A 21,985-nucleotide genomic window follows, 5' to 3' on the forward strand; every position below is an offset into this window, starting at 1 on the left:
ATATGTGTTTGTATCTGTGCATTCATAGGTTGTACATGTGTTTGTTACTGCGTGCATATTTATGTGTGTGTACATGTGCATATGTGGATGTGTTATTGCATGTGTTCATGTGTGCAAAAGTGTATTTGTGTGTGCATGTCTGTATGTGTGGGTGTGTGGATGTGATTTGATTTGGATGTGTGTCCCTCCAAATCTCATGTTGAAATGTGATCTGCAGTGTTGGAGGTGGAGCCCAGTGGGAGGTATTGGATCATGAGGGAAGATTCCTTATGAATGGCTTAGTGCAGGGGCTGGGGACTGGTACCGGTCTGTGGCCTGTTAGGAACCTGCCAAGCAGCAGGAGGTGAGTGGTGGGTGAGCGAGCATTACTGCCTAAGCTCCGCCTCCTGTCAGATCAGCAGTGGCATTAGATTCTTATAGAAGCATGAACCCTATTGTAAGGTTCACAACTGCACATGCAAGGGATCTAGGCTGCAGATTTCTTATGAGAATCTAATGCCTGATGATCTGAGGTGTAACAGTTTCATCCTGAAACTATCCCCCCACCACCATCCCTGGTCTGTGGAAAAATTGTCTTCCATGAAACCAGTCCCTGGTGCCAAAAAGCTAGGGGACCACTGGCTTAGAGTATCTTCTAGGTAATGAGTGAGTTCTCACTCAGTTAGTTCACGCAAGAACTGTTTTTTAAAACTCCTCTCTCTCTTGCTTCCTCTCTTTCATGTGATGTTCTGGCTCCCTCTTTGCCTTCCGCCATGACTGTTGGCTTCCTGAGACCTCACCAGAAGCCCAGCAGATGCTGGTGCCATGCTTCCTGTACAGCCTGCAGAACCATGAGCCAAATAAACCTCTTTTCTTTATAAATTACCCAGCCTCAGGTATTCCTTTATAGCAATGCAAATGGACTAATATAGGATGTATGTGTGCAGGTATGCATATGTGTTTGTGTCTATATGTGTATATGTGGGTGTGTGCATGTGTGTTTGTGTATTTGTGTGTGCATGTGTGTTTGTGTGTATGTATCTGTATATGTGTACATGTGTGTATGTGTTCATCTGTGTGGGTGTGTGTGAGGGCATGCATGCCTTCACAGTGAGATTGGCAAAGGAGGGGTGGAAGCAAGGAATATGAGCAGTTCTGTATTTCTGAATCTGGTGGGGACAGATCACGGAGATCCTTGAGCACCACATTGAGAAAGCTGGCTCTGGGTTATTTTTCTAGCAACCCACTGAATGATATTTAGGGATGTGGTACCTGATAGAAAAGGTCAGGCTGTAAGCCTGGTTAAGCCTTTGGAAGATGTCTCAAGTGGAGCTCCCCAGAGGCAGTGCCTAGGCAGGGTTCAGAAGCACAGAGGCAGCACCTGGGCAGGGTTCAGAAGAACAGAGGCAGCGCCTGGGCAGGGTTCAGAAGCATGTGGTTTCTAGAGGGCTGCTTTCAGGAGATGGAAGCACAGTGGAGCAGGGGATGATGCCAGGCAGGGCTGTGGTCTCAGCTGGGGCCTGCTGCAGCCTGACCCTACCAAGAGATCTGAAGGGAGACCCCACTACAGAGCTGGTCCTGCCTGTAGGAAAGGGTGTGGCATTCTGAACCTGGAATTGGTCAGTTACTGGCTGCAGGCTGAGGAAGGGGGATGGTGAGGCGGTGCATTGATGGCCAAGGCCAATGCTCCAGAGAGAGGTCAGCTGTGAGCACTTGTCAGGCAGCGCCTGTTGGGAGGGTGCACTGCCTGGGCAAAGGGGCACCAACAACATCTAAAACAGTGCAGAGTACTTTTATCAGTTCCCTGAGAAAGTTCTAGCCTTTTGAGTTGCTTCAATTTAATGCTGGTTGCTTTAACTGAAAAAAAAATTATTTGTTCAGCATCTTCTGGGAACTAATACCCTCAATGACTATGTTATTATTATTATTATTATTATTATTATTATTATTTGCAGAATACTTTGCAGCTTCCACATTTGATTGCTAAATTTTTAGATTACTGTTTTGCAGTTAGTTTTATGCAAAAAATTACTTCTGTAGCATTTCAGATAGAAAAGAGACCTTCTTTTCACCAAAGCCTTAAAAGATATTTTCAAGTTGAGTAAGATGGGCTTTGATTTGATGAAACCTCTACCTGAGAAGCCAACAATATACAGATGCAGATTCTTCCCTATGGGGCTTTGATGCACAGCTTTCCTGCCTGTAACTCACGAGGAGTGAGGATGGGGAGGTGGAGCCAATCATGAAGCCAATCATGAAACCAGCATTTGGCTATTGTTAAAGAGAAATGATCCTGACACTTATTAAAATGGTAAGGAACACTTTATCAAGACTATTGCAATTGGGGGACACAGACAGAACTCAAATGCAAACACAGCAAGATTGAAGCCAAGAGCAGAGTGAGGGGGGTTGACACCTGAAAAATTTCAAAGAGGAGACATCCAGGTAGGGCAGGGGATTCTTGCTAAATTGGCCTAATGGGATTCTTGCTAAAGGCACCCAGGAACCCGGACTTCAAGGGTGGCAGATCTTCTCTAAACTCATCTAGCAAAATTCTTTGCTAAAACTGGACTTGCAAGGACAGACAAGGAAGGCCAAGGCCGAAGACTAGTGGAGAAGAGGGCTCCAAGACGCCTGCCTAAGGTCTGGCCAAGGAGGAGTCTTTATCACCATCGTACCCCACTGCAGACATCCCAAGAATTTGTCTCTGAACCTTGAAGCTTGGAAAGCAATGGAGCTAAAAATTAGTCATCACAAAGTTAGCTTTGCCTGGAGACCCTGGAAGCTTAATACGAGGCAGACAAAACCAAAATGAAGAGCAGCCCTGACCCCACTAATCTTGAGGAAAAGCAAGACTCAGTCTTCAAGAACAGCAGAGATGCCGTTGTCATCTCCAGCATGATTCAGAATAGTGAGGCAGTAGGGAAGATGAAGATTGCAAGGAGTTGAAATTCCGTGGCATGGCTGTTCAGGTGCTTAGGACTTTAATTTTAAAATTTCCCAGTTTTAACCCTGTGTTATGTTCTACTTTTAGGTGCTTGGTGAAGCAGCATTTACTTGTTAAGCAGAGCATGGGAGGGTTGATAGCAAAGGGGCGGCCCTGTCTTGCTGTGGGGGAGGAAACATATTCCAAAGACCACGCAGCTCTGTTGAAAAATGCCAGGAAAGGCTCAACTTGAAACACCAAGAAAATAATGTGTTTTAAATAATATCCACCTCTTCCTCAAATCTATTTTTAAAAAAACAACAACACTGAAAACTCTATCTTTAATCTTCAATTCTTCTGGAGAAATTATCCTCCCAGGTTGCATTAGAAAACTAGCTTATACTGCACTTAGGCCATCAGAGTAAGAGCCTGTGATGGGGTTTATTTGTGGCTGGCTGTCACCTCTCAGGCAAACAGGCATCAACAGCTCGGTTGTAGACACAAGGCTAGGCCTGGCCAAAATATGTGGAATTTAATCACTGATGTTTCACAGTGATGCCTGTTACTAAGTGAAAGAAGGCAGTCTGAAAAGGCTACATGCTGTACGATTTCAACCACCTGCCACTCTGGAAAAGGCAAAACTTCGGAGACGGTAAAGAGATCAGTAGTTTCCAGGGGTTGGCGTAGAGAAAGGGATAGATAGGCATAGCACAGAGGATTTTTGCAGCAGTGAAAATTCTCTGGGTGATACCATAATGATGGATCTATGTCATTATCCACTTGTTCAAACCCACAGAATGCACTCTGGGGGATAGTGATGGGTCAGGTTGGGTTTTGTGTGATGGAGGCGTGGAGAGCAGCAGACGCTCAGCATTGACAACTACTGGCTGTTGCACTCAGTGATGCATGCTGACTTTTGCTATTTTTTTAATGGCAAAAGAACATGCTTTGGTTTTGTTTTAGGAGGAGAGGGATTGAAGGAACCAAGGGTGGCTGTGGGGGAGATTCAGAAACTCAAGGCTAGATGGGACTTGGCTGGATTTTGGAGTTCAAGAGGTTAACAGGACTGAGTTTAGGTAAATCTGTCCTCTCCATATTGCTTGATATATTGTGGGGTGTGTGTGTGTGTGTGTGTGTGTGAATGTTAAAAAATAATCAGTGTAAAGTTTATCCATCATAACAAATACACCCCTCTGGTGGGGGATGTTGATAGTGGGGGAGGCTGTGCATGGGAGGGAGTGGAGGATATATGGGGAATCTCTGCATGTTTTGTTCAATTTGCCATGAACTTGAAACTGCTCTAAAAAAGAAAAATCTATTTAAAAAATATATGCAGTACACTGTGTTAGTGTCACAGGGGTTGGGAAGAGGGAATACTGGCCTTGGTTTAGGCCCATAGGAGATGTGCTTCCTTCCCATCCCCCATATTCTCTCACATAGACTTAATTACTAGGCCTGTCTTTCTACTTGTACAATCGATTCTCATTATTCCAGTAGTTAAGTTCTGTAACATTGCCAAAAAAAGAAAACTGAATTAGTCAATACTGAACTTTTGCTCCCAGGAGAAATCTAGGATTATGTTCCTGCGAGCCTCTGGTCACAATATCTTTGTCAGACCATCAATACATAACGTTGTTTTATGTGTGTTTCTGTTTAAAGACTACTTATTTATTATATACTGTTGATTAATTAACATGGAGCTCACAGCCAACAGAACTATAACACATGCCTGAACTGAGCTCATCTTAACCCATATATTTTCTTTTTCTTTTTTTAAATTATACTTTAAGTTTTAGGGTACATGTGCACAATGTGCAGGTTAGTTACATATGTATACATGTGCCATGTTGGTGTGCCGCACCCATTAACTCGTCATTTAACATTAGGTATATCTCCTAATGCTATCCTTCCCCCCTCCCCCCACCCCACAACAGGCCCCCGTGTGTGATGTTCCCCTTCCTGTGCCCATGTGTTCTCATTGTTCGATTCCCACCTATGAGTGAGAACATGCGCTTAACACATATATTTTCTCCCCAAGTTACATCACAATCTTCTTGCACTTAGGGACCCCACACAATGCTTCAGCACTGTGCTTGGGGCCATTTTAAAAAAATGAAATCACTGATGAAAAACACAAAAATGTGAAAAACATGGCATCAAACAGACTGTGAAAAGAACACTTGTTTATGGTAGGAGAGCTGATGGAAGAAGGCAGAACAATGCCTCATTGCAGCTCAGGTGGGAACATACGCCTGCTCAAATTTTTTGCCACCGTGCACATGCCCATAAATGACCACTAAAGCTCCTTGAGTGTTGATTTTGGAGTTTCAAGTATATTTTATGGAGTAGGCGACCTTGCAAATACTGAATTTGAGAATCAAGAGGCTGGACCATCTCTGCTTTCGGTCCAGCCAAGGGCCCTGTTGGTCCACAATTGCCATATCGTGTTTTGACTGCTCCAGGGACTTTGATGTGACTCTAGTTTGGAAGATCTGGAACACTTTGGGAGCTTGAGAATGAGATGAGAACATCCTGTGGGGTTTGATGAGAGTGTTTTGGCTCCAGGTCATGGATTCACATCTCTTGGTGGGTCGCGGGAAGTAAACCAGCCCATAGCCTGCAAACGTTGAGGCAGGCTTGCAGCTTGCGTGGACACAAGTCCCTGCTCACTTCCCTCTCCAGTTATCACAAGCATCCAGCTCAGAAGGACACCTTGTGTGCTTCTCTGAGTGCTCCTGCACCCTCATCCCTCCCTGACCCCACTCTGCCCACCAATACTTTCCATTTCTTGAAGCCTGCTTCTGTCTTGACCACTGGGGAGACTTCTTACATGCCAGAGGCCTCTGTCTTGCCTTGGGGTGTGATCATGGTTTACTTTATTCAGGTTCTGCTTATCCAGGGTGGCCAGGAAAGTTCATCTGTAATCCCAGCATTCCATCCCATCCTGCCTTTTGGAAAGACGTAAAATAAATGCACCAAAAATAAACGGAGGCTTTGAATAATATCATACCTTGATATGATAAATTTCAATAAGCAGTTTTTTCGTATATGTCCCATGCAATATGTGGGGTGTACTTATGTTGAAAATGCTTCATTATTTATTTGAAATTTGAGTTTAATTGGCTGTCCTATATTTTTATTTGCTAAATCTGGTGCCCGTATCTCCACAGAGCTTGCAGCGCACTGCCCGGTGCTGGAAGTGGTGTGAGAATCAGTGAACTATTCTGCCAATTAGCAGCTGTGAGGTCTTGGGGAAGTCACCACCCATTTGGGCCTCAGTCCCCTCATCTGTGAAATGGACACGATTTCTAGTATTTGCAGCTATGACCTTTTCTGGAGAATCAGAGTTTGGGTCCCCATTTTAGGTTTCATATTCTCTTTCCCTAATTGGTAAGTTGGTAATTTATTTATAAGTTCCCAAAGACAGCTTAAAGTGAATTCATGTATTTATTTCTAAGTAAAACTTTTCTGTTGCTGAGGGAAAACCCACCCATCTGGGCCAAAATAACACGCCGCCTTGGCAGGAAAATAAACCTGCTGAAAATCGTTAGAGCACTTTCTCCCTCACCTGCCTGATAGGCTCTGCTGCACAGACAAAGAGCCTGTTCTCTGAGAAAACAAGGCAGCTAAGGGGCAGGTCCGGGCTTTAAATCAGCCCTCTGAGGGGGTAGGCTGCATTGCTGGGCCCCACATCCATACCAAGTTGTGCTCCTGTGCACCACAGAATGGCTCATATGAGGCCATGGGGAACCAGGATGGCAACAACAAAAAATGGGTTCTCCGCCTCCAGGAGAGGCAAGGCAAGACCTGGTGACAGCAGCCTTGTCTGCATTCTGTAATTGGCAGCCTCAGAGATGAGCCTGTGCTCTCCATGGGGGTTGGCCAGTTGAGCCCTGGCAAAGACGTGGCCTGCACCTCTGTGTTTTCACAAAGCACCCACACCAGGGGTGCAGGGGGAGAGTGGAGCTTCAGAGGGGGAGAAGGTAAATGCTGTGGCGTGTTTGTTCCAGAAACCCCCCTTGGATAGCACTGCCCACCTGGTCTTATTCTCATCAGAGACCCACCTCTTCTGGGAAGATTTCTCAGCAGCTGTGGTCACCCAGAGCAAGTATTCTCTGCAGGTAGAAAATCCACTTGGGGTTGGGGCTGCGCACTGCACCTGCCAAACTGTGCGCTCCAGGCTCTAGGCTCTGTTTTTGTTGGCCTTGAGCTGAGTCCCAACTGGGATTTGGAGGCCACAGGATCCCTGCTGAGTGAAGATTAGCAAATGCTCTCTGAGATCCCAAGTCTCTGGCTTGTCTTAGGTCGTGAACAGGTGGGAAGGGAGTGTAAGCACGGCTCAGTGGTCCCCAGAAATTTTATTTTGGTGGAATACAGGTATCCATTTGCTCTTTTATGTTGTTCCGTCTAAGAAATCTTTGACTTACTCTTAGTCACAAAGATTTGACTTATGCAGGCAGCTCTGAGCTGTATTTTGAGTTAATCTTTGTGCATGGTACAAGGTACAAATTGTAGCTTTTGTTTTTACCTGTGGATATCCAATTGTTCCAGCACCATTTGGTGAAAAGATTATCCCTCCTTCCCTGAATTGCCTTTGCACCTTCATCAAAAATCAGTTGTCTATTTCTGTGTGGGCCTGAGTCTAGACTCTGCTTTCTTTTATATGGCTAACTGCACGCCAATACCACACTGTTTTTGTTACTATAGTTTTATAATAGTTCCTAAAATCACATAGCATGAGCCTTTCAACTACAGCAGAGAATTGAAGCCCTCAGGGCTAAACATCATCTGGTCCAGTACCCAGTGGTCTTTAGAATGAAATGCTGAAACTAGTTTACATTTAAAGAAACAGAAGTATAAGAGAGGGAAGGGGCTGACCCATGGAGCTAGTACATAATGGAGAAGCCAGCTCTCCTTCATCACAAAGCCTTAGCAAAATGACCTTTCAATAATCAAATGATGATAAAAACAAAAGCTGCCATTTTTTTGGACTACCAGTTAAGGTGCTAGGCATTTTACACATAGTATTTCATGTGACCCTGCATGCATTTCTGTGATGTAGCACTAGTATATATGTTGCAGATGAGGAAATGGAGACACAGAGAGCTGAAGGGATGTGGGCAAAGGTGTACAGCTACTGGTCGGCTGGGCTGAGACACAAATACAGGTGGTTCAGGGCAAAGCCTGTGCTTCCTCTAAACCAGCAGTTTTCCAAGTGAGGTCCCTGGGCCCACAACATCAGCATCACCTGGAAGCTTGTGAGAAAGCAAATTCTTACCCCCAGGTGATTCTGATGCAGACAAATACCTGAGAACTACGGGTGGAACCAGTCCACGCGCTGCCTCTGCTAACAGGGCAGCATCTCTATGTTTAAAATCCCAGTGGACAAATAAACAATTGCAGGGACTGACGTCTGTGGAGGGGGCATGTGGATCTATGGTTCTCTCTTATGGCCATGCTCCATGGCGATGACTTCAGAGGAGGGAGGAGTGGATGGCGAGGCCAGTGTCGCATCTGCAGGCGGGTGAAGTGCACAGGCTGCAGGTGGGGAAGGGTGGTCAGAGCCCTGGGCAACTGATTTTACCTCTCTGCATCTTCTCTTTCCTCTAGTGTAGAATAGGGATAAGAACAATGCTTACCTTCTAAAGGGACTGTAAGGATGGGTGAAAGAAATCAGGAAAAGGACTTAGCACAGGGTGTGGCCATAAAAATAAAGACTGCATTGAAGTTATTATGTAAGTCCATTTAGATACTTATTTCAAGAACTGAGCACGTAGAAGCCCCTGTGTTGGTTTTTTACTGACTCACAGGCAGTGACCAATTGACTGGCCATACAGTCAGGAGAGAGGGCAGTGAAAACCCGGCCTATTAAAAGAATGCCCACAGGCAGCACAGCGCTATGGAAATTTGAGGGACGTATTCAAAGAGAACAAGTCAATGCCCATCAGAAGAGCTCCCTTCCAGTTTCAGAAGGTGGCTGGAATTGACAAGAAGAGATCCCTATGTGCTCCCTCGAGGTGGCCGCCTGTGTCCATGAAATGAATGGATATGGGGGCACTCAATGCAGCAGTGCAAAGACGGGCTGAATCTAGACATGTTCCTTTGGCACCCTCTCAGGAGCATAATGCCAGGAAGAACTGCTTTGCTTGTCAACAAGGGAGACAGAGACTGCCACTGGCTATGGGGCAGATTCACTGGTGGGAGGGCCCTGAGCACAGCTGGCGAGCGGGACTGATGCTGGCTGCCTTGGGAGACTAAAAATGGGTCTTGCCTGGAATAAACACGGACTCTGGACTGGGCTTTGTTTACCTGGGGGAAAATGAAAACGCTCAGAGTGCCAAAAAAAAAAAAAAAATCTCAACAGAAGGTATTGCATGGATTTAGAAGGCCAAACATCATTTCTTCAGACCAAGGAATACTGAACAGCCCCTGACGTCCAACAAAGGGCAGATATATCATCCTTAGAGTAACAGTTTGATAGAGGGATAGAAGGGGCAGTTGAAACACTGGTTGTCCAAAACAGCAGTCCCCAAACTTTTTGGCACTGGGGACCAGTTTCCTGGAAGACAGTTTTATCACAGGGGGAGGGAGGATGGTTTCAGGATGATTCAAGCACATTCCATTGATTGTGCACTTTATTTCTATTATTACTGCATTATAATATATAATAAAATAATTACACAACTCACCATAATGTAGAATCAGTGAGAGCCCTGAGCTTGTTTTCCTGAAACTAGATGGTCCCATCTGGGAGGTGATGAGGGACAGTGACAGATCATCGGGCATAGATTCTCATAAGAAGCACACAGCCTAGATCTCTTGCGTGAGCAGTTTGCAATAGGGTTCCCGCTCCTATGAGAATCTAATGCTTCTGCTGATCTGATAGGAGGCAGAGCTCAGATGGTCATATTAGACGAATACAGATAAAGCTTTGCTCACTCAACCCGCCACTCACCTCCTGCTCTGTAGTACAGTTCCTAACAGGCCATGGTCCATAGCCTGGGGGCTGGGGACCCCTGGTCTAAAACATGGGGAGATAAAAGCATGAAGGCTGCCTTACACACCTTCACTAGTCTGTGCTCACACTCAACACATGTGAGACTAAAGGAGTGTCCCTACTAGATTTTTGACTGTTTCCCTGGTTGCTCTGGGGAAGAGGGGTTGGGGAGGATGCTGGCATGACCTTGCAATTCTTGCTATGGGAGGAATACACTGGTACAACAACTATGTATTTTTTTTTCTTTCTTTCCCAAATCACCTCTGAAAAATGTCTTGTTTTTTTTTTTCTCCCTTACCTGATGCAGTGGTCCTAGAACCAGAGGTGCAACTGCAAGTTCTGGAAGCAGGAATGATTTCTAAGCAAGAAACTGTCACTGTGTTTTTAAACTTTGTCAGAATTCCTAACAATTCTGGGGGTGGACTGTGTCTTTACCCCATCTGGCAAAACTGGGGTTAGGACTAAATACAATGCACATACACGTGCATGTATCTTTATAATAGAATGATTTCTGTTCCTTTGGGTATATACCCAGTAATGGGATTGCTGGGTCAAATGGTATTTCTGCCTCTAGGTCTTTAAGGAATCACCACACTGTCTTCCACAATGGCTGAGGCAGGAACAGAAGACCAACGCTGCGTCTTCTCGCTTACAAGTGGGAGCTGAATGATGAGAACACATGGACGCATGGGGTTGGGGGAACAACACACACTGGGGGCTGTTAGGGGTGGGGTGTGGGGAGGGAGAGCACCAGGAACAATAGCTAATGGATGCTGGGCTTAATACCTACATGATGGTTTGATCTGTGCAGCAAACCACCATGGCACACGTTTACCTATGTAACAAACCTGCACGTCCTGCACATGTACCCCCGAACTTAAAAATAAAACTTGAAGAAAATAAAAGAATAAATACAACTATATTTCCTGGTGGTAGAAGTGGCTCACTAGTTTGGAATCTGTGTAACCCTGTCTTGAATGAATGGAAACAGACTGAGGTAGAGGCACTCACTAGGCTGATATTGCTACCAGCGATCTGAACCAGCACAGTGGCTGAAGTTAATGTCCCTTTCAAAGGTGGAAAAGTTTGGGTAAAAGTAATTGACAAATGGAAAAAAAAAGAAAGAATAATAGCTGAGGGTAAGAAATGAATAAATGGGTTATAGATTGAGGGAAATCCAACAGTACATTAACAACCCTTTTAAAGAGTCTCAGAGCAAGAGATGACGTCATTGGCCAGCTCAGTTATTCCAGGTGCCTGAAAGGGCGAAGCTGTGTATTTACCCAGACCCCTCCTGCTTTTGGGAACTGACAAGTTCCCTGAAGCACCCACAGAGGGCATGGAGGCTCCGTGCCCCTGCCCCCATACCTCGCCCTACACATCTGTATCCTTTGCAATATCCTTTATAATCAACTAGTATATGTTTAAAAACAAAAATAGATCTGACCACAGGCTGCAGGTCTCCCATGGAGTTCTTGGTGTAGGCTTGGGTATCTCTGCCTGGTAGCACTGCCAGATGAAATACAGAGACCCAGTTATGTTTGAATTTTAGATGAATAATTCTTTTTTGTATAAGTATGTCTCATGCAATATTTGGGACATACACTAATTTTTCTTTGTTGATATCTGAAATTTAAATGTAACTGATCTCCCCTTTCATTTGGTAAATTTGGCAACTCTACTGCCTGGACAGCAGTGGCCCTTTGAGAAGGAATTGACTCCTGGTAGTAGAGGAAGGACTCTGGTCCCCAATGTAAACCTATCTGTTCGCTTTCAGGATGCGGGTTCAGAAACCTTTATTGCTGCCTGTAAAGACTCAGCATGGCCAGGGACTTGCAGAAGGACTCTCACCTGGCTCCATGTTGATAAATTTCAGCCACATGTAATGAAACAGAGAGAAATGGAAAAGAACAGCGTGGTTAAGGGACCTGTTAAAAGTGACTACAATTTGGCCCACACCAGTTGAAAAACAAAAGCAAAGAAACAAGCTGCTTTGTTCCAGAACACAAACAAAAAAAACAAAAAAACAAAATACCACGAACTAAACAAAGCCACAGACACATTTCACCAGAAGTGTATTTACTTATCCCTCTAAAATGTCTTTCTTAATATATGGCTGGATGTTCTGTTTTATAAATCTGTAATTACAAGTAACTGGTGTTGCAATGATTATAAATTTGCAATATATTTATTTGGGAATTAAATGGCATTAATTGGAGGGTGGAATAGTGACTACAACTTAATTAACCTGAGACTATGGGCTCTGGTTAAAAATCCACCACTACCAGGTAAGTGTGTGTTCCAGGAACAGTGTAGCTTCCACATTTAAAGGCTGTAAATTATTGATGGCAGTAGTCAGTGCTTCTGACAAGCAGTAAACTGGGAGACTGAGTGCTGGAAAGTTGGAACACATTTGATCCGTGTAGGTGGAAATGTGCAGGGTAAAAATAGAGTCGTGGCAAATGCTTTTCCAGATCCATAAGACCGCCAGGGAGCAAGATCTCTTGCCAGCTCTCTCCACCTCTGCTAGTATCCATTCTCCATCTCTTCCCTTCAGACCTCCGCCCTGTGTCCACACTCTGGTCATCAGCTCTCTTCTCTGGCCAAAAGAAGTCCGGATGGGAAGAAAGAAAACAGGCTGGAGAGTGAAATGGGCATCTGAGCAGAAGGTGGAGTTGAAAATTCACAAAGGGAAGCTTGCACTTCATCCTCATCTGTTCTCTTCCCTCCCTATTCAAATGGGGATTGTGTTTTTAAGGCTGATTTCTTTCCTCCTCACTGGAATTGTCTTATATAATCCTAGCTAGTGGAGTAGCTGAACTTAATTTGATGGGATAAAAAGAAATGTGCCTTTGTGTTCTTAAAAAGAATGAATGTTTGCCATTTCTTATTTATGAACACAATAAACCAGGCTCTACTGGGGAGAGAACTAGATGGGGGGAGCAACAGATGCCCGGAAAAAAAAAGGGCATAATATTTATAACACTGTGAATGAAGCATTAAAAATGGGCAAATTAAAGCAATCCCTCAGCAGATGGGGCATATGTATTGCTAGAAACTCATGTGCACATGTTCCAGCCTCATCTATGGAACTGCACTGAATGCCAAGCTATTTGGTGATAGGGGAATTTGATTTAAAGCGTATGTTTTCTAAGGAATCGTCGTACGTGCCCATGTGTGAGTAAAACACAAGTGAAGAAGCCCTGAAGCTTCTCACTTCTGGAAGCCTTTTAATCAGAAATTGCTCTCCTATGCCTGCCACATAGGGAGTATCATAGGAGAGGATACTATGACATTCTACTTAAAGATGTAATGTGGGTTACCCAGCAATTTCACTCCTAGATATTTACCCAGAGCAATGAAGCACCTGTCCACAAAAAGACTTCTTCGAGAATTGTATAATTGTCAATCCCTGCCCCTCTTAAAAAAATAAAATCAACTCAAACAGACATCAATTGTAGAATGGATCAACAAATTGTATATGTTGGACTATTACTCAGCAACAAAAAGAAACTGTTGATACAATGGAAAACATGATCGATGACTCTTTAAAATGTTACACTACGGCCGGGTGTGGTGGCTCACATGTGTAATCCCCGCACTTTGGGAGAGTGAGTCGGGTGGATCACCTGAGGTCAGGAGTTCGAGACCAGCCTGACCAACATGGCGAAACCCTGTCTCTACTAAAAATACAAAATTAGCTGGGCGTGGTGGCACATGCCTGTAATCTCAGCCACTCGGGAGGCTGAGGAAGGAGGATTGCTTGAAGCCAGGAGGCGGAGGTTGCACTGAGCTGAGATTGCACCATTGCAGCCCAGCCTGGGCAACAAGAGCAAAACTCTGTCTCAAAAACAAAACAAAACAAAACAAAACAAAAAACCATCATGCTGAGCAAGTGAGGCCAGACACATCAAACAAAAACAAATCTGGACGCACTGGAGAGACTTTATATAAAAGGATTATTGCAGTGGGGGTGGGAAGGGTATCGCCATGGAGAAAACATTCTATCTATAATGTGGACACTTATCTCAAAGGTTAAGGCAAGCAGCATTTTTCTATTATAGAGAGGAGTGAACAAGGCTAGGAAGAACTGAGTGAGGGAAAGTGGGGGTGAAAATGTTTTACCTGAAGCTAGTTTATTCTCTGGAGGGGTTGTCTGCAGGCTTTGGCTGAGGATAACCAAATCTTAATCTTTGTCTAACAAGTATTTTGTTCCATTTGATCAGTGGCAACAAGGAGATCAGCCAATCATTTATGAGGCAAAGAATGGGAAGTTGGAGGGTCTGGGTCTGGCCTTGTCCTAAGTAACAGAGAACATCATGAACTGTAGCTAAGTCCTGTGGGGAACGGTGTTTCCCAGAGCATGAAAGGGTGGGGGAAATTCTTTGAAACTCTGCTGTTTTTTCAGGAGCCCAGACTCAGCTAAAATTCAACCTTGTCACATTACAAAGTACATTACCATATGATTCCATGTATACGAAATACTAAAAAAAAAAAAAAAAAATGATGAAACTAGGCTATAGTGAAAGAAAACAGATGGTGGTTGCCTGAGGCCATCCAAGGAGTAGGGACTGACTGCAGAAGGGCACAGGGAAACTACTGGGGGTGGCAGGAATGTTCAAAATCTTGATTGTGGTTGTCTTAGTCCATTCAGGTGGCTATAACAGAATGCTATATATCGAGTGGTTTGTACACAACAGAAACTTATCTCCCACAGCTCTGGAGACTGGGACTCCCAAGATCAAGATGCTGTCAGAGTCAGTGTCTGGTGAGGGCCTCATTCCAGGTTCATAGACTGCACCTATTCACTATGATCTCACCTGGTGGGAGGGACAAGGGAGCTCCCTGGAGTCTCTTTTTATAAGGGCACTAATCCCACTCAGGAGGGCTCCCCACTCATGACCTAATCACCTCCCACCTCCTAATATCATCACCTTGAGGGTTAGGATTTCAACATATACATTTGGAGAGAACACAAATATTCAAACCATAGCATTGGTGATGGCTGCATTGTATATACATGTCCCACAATTTATGGAACCATACATTTAAAATGGGTGTATTTTATTGTATGTGAACTATACCTCAATTGAATATATTTTAGCAAATGTCAAGTGGGTAGATCATAGTGGCCATGAGCTCAGGCATAGAAGCTGGGCAGGTGTGAACTTGACAAGCACAAATACATCACTTATGAGCTGTGAGAGAGATATTAGGCAATTGCTTATCCTCACTAAACATCACTTTCTCCATTAGTGCCAACCTCCTAAGACTGATTAGAGCTTTAAGGGCATGCACCTAGTAAGAACTCAATAATTTCAGCTGTTATTGCTGCTACTGTCATTACGGTGTGTTTCCCTTTACATGCGTCTCTTGGGCAATGTGATACAGTGGAGAGACAAGATTTCAAGGCAGAATATTTGGGCTTCAGGATCCTTCAGCTCAATGTCTTCAACTGTAAAACAGGAAAATATAATCATCACAGCTCAGCTGTGTTACAGTGTAGTTATGAAAATCAAATGTGAACGTGGATGTGAAAATATTGATAAACTAAAGCAACCTCACAAGTGGAACAAGCTAATACATGGGATTAAGTGTAAGTTTCTTTTTTTTCTTTCTTTTTTTTTTTTACTTATTCCCCTAGATTTTCTGGTCTTTTTCACAAAGATTATGGATTCTTCTTAGAATCAGGAAAAAAGTAATTTCCATTTCAGTAAAAGATGCTGTAGACCTGGAATAAGTACTTAGATATTTATTTGAAAAATAGGTCCATAAGTAGAGGTGATGATAGAATTTATCTTCTATGGAGATGACTTTTGAAAGTGAAAGAGTATGCTATCGTTAATTACACCAGTGCAAGTGTCATACACTGAAATGATCTGGGGAAATTAGAGACAATTGGTCATCTCTATATAAGGGACACTTAAGCTAATACTCATCCACAAATGCCTCTTAAAAATAAAAAAGGTACCACCTGAGGAAAGAGGGGTGTGGTAGGATGAAGAAGTTGGTGAATGGGTACAAAAATATAGCTAGATAGAAGGAGTAAGTTCTAGTATTTGATAGAAAAGTAGGGAAATTATAGTTAACAGTAATTTATTACGTATTTCAAGATAGGTGAAGAGAAGAATGGAAATGTTCCCCACACAAAGAAATGATAAATGTTTCAGGCGATGGCTGTCTCAATTACCCTGATTTGGTCCATACACATTGTATATGTGTAACAAACTATGGCATGTAGCTCCAAAATATGTGTAACTATGATGCTATCAATAAAAAATGAGATAACTGACATCACTGGATCTGAAAATTAAGAAAACATGGTCTTGCCTTTGGACCTGAGAGCTCAGAGGCACCTTTGTTAAGCAATGTCTGCTCACTTAAGGTGGAGACTTTCTAAAGGCTGGGAGCATAGTCCCATGACTGTCCCCCTGGAGAAACTCATACCTCCCAGGGGACTCCCTCCCCGTGAATAGATGAGGCTTGGGGCCCTCCTTCCATAGAAGAAGGAGGTTCTTCTATGGGAGTCAAGAAATCAAGAAGTGTGGATAATTCCATGTGTTTCTTTAGTTGTTAAAGAAATTCAAGTATTCTACTTTAGACTGTTGATTAAAGGTTATTGTTTAAAAAAACCTTAAAACTGTTTTGCATTTTGATCATCATAGTGAAGACTATTTGAACAAAGATCATCAATGGATGCCAAATCTATGGAAGAACACTTGCATAGTCTAAAAATGTCTCCCGGCCAGGCACGGTGGCTCACGCCTGTAATCCCAGCACTTTGGGAGGCCGAGGTGGGCGGATCACGAGGTCAGGAGTTCAAGACCAGCCTGATCAACATGGTGAAATCTCGCCTCTACTAAAAAAATACAAAAATTAGCCGGGCATGGTGGCGCTAATCCCAGCTACTCGGGAGGCTGAGGCAGGAGAATTGCTTGAACCCGGGAGGTGGAGGTTGCAGTGAGCTGAGATTGTGCCACTGCACTCCAGCCTGGGTGACAGAGCGAGACTCCATCTCAAAAAAAAAAAAAAAAAAATTCTCCCTATTGACCACTAAGTAAAACCAAGAGTAAAAATTGTCAGTGTACAGCAGAGGTTCTATACAATTCTTTGCCCCAGAGACCAAAATGAGCATCCTCATTAAACTGCCGTGGACACTGTGGCCTCTGATGTGATGCCCTGAGAAGGACAAATCTTCTCCATGTAGATTTCCATTCAGGGAGGTGGTACCTGAATCCAAGCACAAGGAAACATCAGAGACCACTTTGAGCAATTCTTTAGAAAATGAATGGCCTATAGTCTTCGAAAATGTCAATGTCATACTACGGAGAGGCTGAGGAAATAGTCCAGATTAAAAAGCCTGGGAACACAATAAATACATGCTATTCATGATCTTAAACTGGATCTTAAACTGGAGGGAAGATTTCTACACAGGGCATTTTTTGACTATTGGCAAATTGGAATACAGTCTGTGTTTAGACAAAAGATTTGATCAATGTTAAATTTCTTGAATTGTTACCTATGGTTTTCTTTTTTTATTTTTGCTTTATTTTATTTATTTATTTTTTAGTTTTCCTTTTTTTTATTATACTTTAAGTTCTGGGGTACATGTGCAGAACGTGCAGTTTTGTATAGGTATACACTTGCCATGGTGGTTTGCTGCACCCATCAACCTATCACCTATATTAGGTATTTCTCCTAATGCTATCCCTCGCCTAGGCCCCCACCCCCCCACAGACCCCGGTGTGTGATGTTCCCCTCCCTGTGTCCCTGTGTTTTCATTGTTCGACTCCCACTCATGAGTGAGAACATGCGGTGTTTGGTTTTCTGTTCTTGTGTTAGTTTGCTGAGAATGATGGTTCACAAACAAGCAATGGGGAAAGGATTCCCTATTTAATAAATGGTGTTGGGAAGACCGGCTAGCCATATGCAGAAAACTGAAACTGGACCCCTTCCTTACGCCTTATACAAAAATTAACTGAAGATGGATTAAAGACTTAAATGTAAGACCCAAAACGATAAAAATTCTAGAAGAAAACCTAGGTTTTTCTTTTTAAAGAGAATATCCTTGTTCTTAGGAAATATGCCTTGAAGTATTAAAAGGTAAAGAGGCATGATGTATGAAATTTATTCTCAAAACTTTCAGAGAAAACAAATTATGTGTGTGTATACACAGTCATTTACCAATAGACTTTGAAGGAGAGAGAATATGAAAAATAAATGTGGCCAAATATTAAATATTGATAAATCTGAGTAAAACCTACATGGGAATAGTTTGTATTATTTTTGCAACTTTTTTTTGTAAGTTCAAAATTACTGTGAAGTAAAAAAGCTTTTAAAAATTGAGGAAAGATGCTAAGTAGTGATGAGTGAATGATGACCGGAAGCTTAGAGACCTCAGGCTCTGATTAAACCCCCAGATGAGGCTGGGCGCAGTGGCTCATGCCTGTAATCCCAGCACTTTGGCAGGCCAAGGCAGGGGGATCACCTGAGGTCAGAAGTTTGAGACCAGCCTGGCCAACATGGCGAAACCCCACCTCTACTAAAAATACAAAGATTAGCCTGGCATGGTGGCATGTGTCTGTATTCCCAGCTACTCAGGAGGCTGAGGCAAGAGAATCGCTTGAACCTGGGAGGTGGAGGTTGCCGTGAGCCAAGATCATGCCATTGCACTCCAGCCTGAGTGACAGAGTGAGACTCCATCAAAAAAAAAAAAAAAAAAAAAAAAAAAAGCCCCAGATGAAAATGGTGTTGCTATGGGGATAAGCTGGGCCCAGAGATGCTCACATGTGGTTTAGGGGGACAAAGGAAACATGAGGATATCCATTTCTCTTTGGGTGCTGATTTGGACTATGCAGACTCCACTGGGGTGGCATGAGGAAGTATTGGTAAAATCTGGCTGTTCTTGAAATCGAGCTCCTTGGAAGATTGTGATAATCAAGTGAGAGATCACTGCCCCACCAAATTTGAGTACTTACAGTTGATCACACGAAATAAAAATGCCCAATTATGATTACTAAGGAAGAGATCCTATATTGCTGGAATTATTGTCTCCCCAGAGTCAAGCGCCAGTGCCAGGGTCAGAATGAGCACTGAACACCAGAAGACTTCCTACCCAAAGTATTTGCTGAGCTACTAGGCATCCAGGTGGTCAAGAGGACAATGAGCTAAACTGATAGTAGCAATCAAGCCTCTATCTGCTTACTATGACAGTGTGAGCAAGAGGCAGAAAAAGAAGTGCCGACCACCCCCCTCCCCGTGTTCCATTTCCCCCATGGAGCAGTGCCAGGTCAAGATCAGCATGGACCTGGGCAATAGGAAACTGCAGAGGAGTGCCAGTCTAAGGTCTGCTGCCTCTTTATGGACACAGAGGCTGGGGAGAGAAGGGGGACAAGGACGTTCTTTAGCCATGGATCCTGATAAGGAGGTTATGGTAGAGGACCCTGGACTAGGAGTGCAGATATGTTCATGAGTTGGGCTGGCCAGGCAGGGCTCAAGTCCCTGACTGCAGCTCCCTCTGGGGACTGCAATACACTTTCTGTATACCAAGACTGCTGTGGGGAGGGCAACTTCCCTGGAGAGGCCTGCAAGGCAAAGCCTTGTCACTGCCTGTGGTCGGACCTGAAAGATCACACATGGGATTTGGGCCGGAGCTGGACTTCTTACAATTTTCGAGTAAGAAAACCTGGGCTGAGTTGGAGATTGCCTTCCTTCAGGTGCAGTGAGCTGAGCTTTCTTCTCGTAGGCACTTGCTTGGGATCTGGGACTGCTGTTGGAATGCTCCCAGCCAGATTTTCCCAGTCCATGAGATCAGTCTGCCCTTGCTGCCAGGGTGGGGTGGGGGTTGTCTGCAGGTGCCTTGTTAGCTGGTCAGCACGCTGCTGGCTGCGTGCTCCTCCTGGCTTTATTTTCCTCCTCTCCTGCTTTCAGCAGGACATAGCTGGTCGTGACACTTCAGGAAACCTGGCGTTTGTGTGCACTTCCTGAGCTGTTTAGCACCACTGCTCAGAACCCCTGGAGCTGGGACCACCATCTGCTCTTGTGGGTTCAAGCGCTCAGAGAGAGGGTTCTAAGGCTCTGGGCCAGTGCAGGTAGAAGGTGAAGATCCCAGCTTGGTAAAGCAGAGCGGCACATCCCGAGCATTTTCAAGATATATTTTAAATTCACTCCATCGCCTGTGAGCCAGTGAAGGGAAGGCAGACCCCAGCCGAGGGCAGAGGCAGAAACGTGATTTTAGAAATCATAAGGGTGGTGGGCAAGATCCACAAAAGGTCACAGGCCAATTATTGCTTTCGAGAGGAGGAAGGATGTCCTTGGGTAACTATTAAAATGCATGACACAATTAAAATATGGGGACACACGCGGCCTATGTTAAAATTAGATTATCAATACTGCTTAGCAGCCTTGGAACCTCAGGCGAGGCACTGAAGCAGTTAGGGTTTCCTCTTCTGTAATTGAGTGATTTTAACTGTATCTCTCTCATAGGATTGTTGAGAGGATTAAAAGAGATGATGCTTATAAAAACATGAGACTGCTTGGACCTATTCTGAATGCTTAATGAGATCTAGCTGTGAAAATATGTGTCTACATACATATTTAATAAGCACACGCACGCGCGCGCGCACACACGCACACACACACACACACACACACACACACACACACAGGAATGCTGTACTCCGTCACGTGGTGACCAATGGAACAAACCCTCTCTGCCCTGGACCTCCACAGCCCACGGCAGCTGAACTGGGCCCGGGGTCTTGACTCCTCACAGGCTTCCCCTCTCACTGGCTTCTCTTCTTGCCGCTCTTCTTTTCTCTTTGTCTTCTATGTAGGTTTCTCAAATATCCCTTTTTCTCTTTGGTCCTTTTCTTGTGTTAATCTCTTGCCTCCTTGGTGTCTACATTTATTCATTTAAGAGTCTAAAACAAGGTAAGAAGAAAACTAGTTTGTAACCTGAAAGTTCTTCTTTACTGCTGGAAACACCTGCCCTTGTTCAAATACAGCAACAGGACTTGGTTCACATGGAAGATAGGAGTTGGAAAAGGGTTTTCTAATTCATTCTTTGCTGGTGACTTGAGATCCCCACATCAATACACTGTTGAAAACAGAAGGAAGCATTAGCAGAAAGGGATGAGGGGTGCTGCTCTCCACCCGAGAGGATTCAGGCATGTTCCACAGCCCTCATTGGGATGCACAGGCCTTGACACTGCATCGTCCACAACCCTGCCGCGGGAGGCTGAAGTGACTTCCTTCCACTCAGTTCCAGCGAGCTCTGCTCTAAGGCGTTTTCTCCAATCTCTCTTTCTGCACTGGGGATTTCTGAGCACAGAGAAAAGTTTCCACTCCTGGTAAATTTATGGAGAACTTGGTCCCATATGATAAGAAATTGAGCCTATTACAAGTTGATACTAACAAAAATGGGAGATTTTGTTGTTTCATAGGAAATGTTTGCAAGTCTAATGTCAGAATGTTCTGTGAGTGTTGCAATGTAGTAGAATAATGCACCCACATGCTTCTTGTTTTTTTCCCTCATGACAAGTATGACATAAGATGCACTTAAATAAATCTGTGGATTTATTTGGAGAAAACATCCCACATGCTTGTTTATAAAAGCCATAAATAGGAAGACAGAATGCAGAAAGAAAGGAGACATGAAAGAAACCCTTATGACCCTTTGAATTCCAGTAACTCACTTCATGCATAAAAGGGAACTTATTTTTATTATTTTCTTCTATTCTTCTTTCATTATTCTGAAACATGGATGACAAAGAGTCCAATTTGATGGAATTTACTATAGTATAGAAATTTAAAATCTCCTAAATATCTTTCTTCTCTTCCTATTTACTCAGTCACCACCACGGCTAAAGAGCTAATTTTGGAGTTGACTAAATATGACATTTAGTTCAAAATGATAACTTGGACATCCACAATTCTTGTTGTTGCAGTATAACACCAAGTGCAACACCTATTATTCACAGTACTGTGCAAGGAAACCAATTATTCTGCAGTATATAAACCCATGTTCAATATCTTCATAGGAATGTCATTTCACATCTAGTGATTTTCCAATGCAGTCATGT

This window comes from Gorilla gorilla, chromosome 22 (assembly GCF_029281585.2).
Source record: "Gorilla gorilla gorilla isolate KB3781 chromosome 22, NHGRI_mGorGor1-v2.1_pri, whole genome shotgun sequence".
NCBI lineage: Eukaryota > Metazoa > Chordata > Mammalia > Primates > Hominidae > Gorilla > Gorilla gorilla.